Source organism: Echinops telfairi, unplaced genomic scaffold (genome assembly GCF_000313985.2).
Source record: "Echinops telfairi isolate 266 unplaced genomic scaffold, ASM31398v2 ScPeMD7_23;HRSCAF=83, whole genome shotgun sequence".
Taxonomy (NCBI): Eukaryota; Metazoa; Chordata; class Mammalia; order Afrosoricida; family Tenrecidae; genus Echinops; species Echinops telfairi.
This window is the reverse complement of record NW_022103920.1, coordinates 3057705-3058915: the sequence shown is the minus strand read 5'-3', so window position 1 is coordinate 3058915 and position 1211 is coordinate 3057705.

Sequence of the window (1211 nt, the reverse complement as noted above, 5' to 3'; positions counted from 1 at the left end):
GTGACAATTAAAGGCAATAGAGGTAAATAAATACTGAGGTATACACCATTGTGCAACAGTGAGTGCATGCATAGATGCGCAGATGGAATGACATGGGAGGATCAGTGGAGCTACATCCATGAACATATGTAGGTTTCACACTGGTATTAGAACATGGCCATTTACCTTTGCTGGATACATATTGATGAACATGGTGGACCATAAAGGGACAAAGTCGTGGATTGTCCTTCTATATAACCAGCCGACTCAAGGAATGAATTGCTGGGCCTGGGACTCAGGGCCATTGTCTCTGGGGACATCAACGTTCACAGGCATAACACAATCCACAAGGAGAATGTTCTTCATCCTTCTTTGGTGAGCAGTAACTGATATATTAAAAGTTGACAAGCGGTCATCTAATATCCAACGCCTGGTCTCTCCCAATCGGGAGGAAAGCAGAGTGATGAAAGTTGGGGAACAGATGGAAATTGCTAATTAGGCCAACGTATTGACAGATCATGAGAACATCAAGTCTCCATGACCCTCAGACCGGAACCACATGTGTCGAGCTTCCACTGCCAGCTCCTCTGAAAAGGATCATACTGGAAGGTCCCGGATGGAGTGGGCGGAAAAAAAGTGGAACAAAACTGAAAATCATGAATAAATTAAAAAAAAAAAAGACCATGCTTGCTGGTTCCATAGTGTCTTGTGGAACTGTCAAGACTGTGGCCCTCAGGTACCTGCCTCGTCTTGACATGAACTCATTCTCACGGCACAGTTTTCAACGAAACCATAGACAGGGCTATTTGGGATAAACCACACTAGTGAGTTTCACACACCTTAGAATCATCAACCCTAAGATCAAAAGGGCAATCTTTACTCAAAGACAAAGTTCAGACAGCTTGTGAAAGAAGGGGGAGTACAATACCAGGAGACAATACTCCTGTGTCTGAGTTTTACAAAAAGCCTACCTTTTCTTCGCACGTTCTGTGTTCATGCAATGTGGTACATGAGCAACACTGAGCAGACGTGAATCGCCTTCCCCCAGCTCTGCGCATTGCTCGTGTCTGTCCTTCAACCACCCAGAGAACATCTGGAGGTGGTTTCACAGCTACAGGTTTTACTCAAACTGTGTTGCTTTGTTTGCAATGCAGTGAACTCAATCTTTTCAAAACAATCCTGATTTCCACTTTGACGTGCCCACACCACATTCACAACCATCAGATAGATGC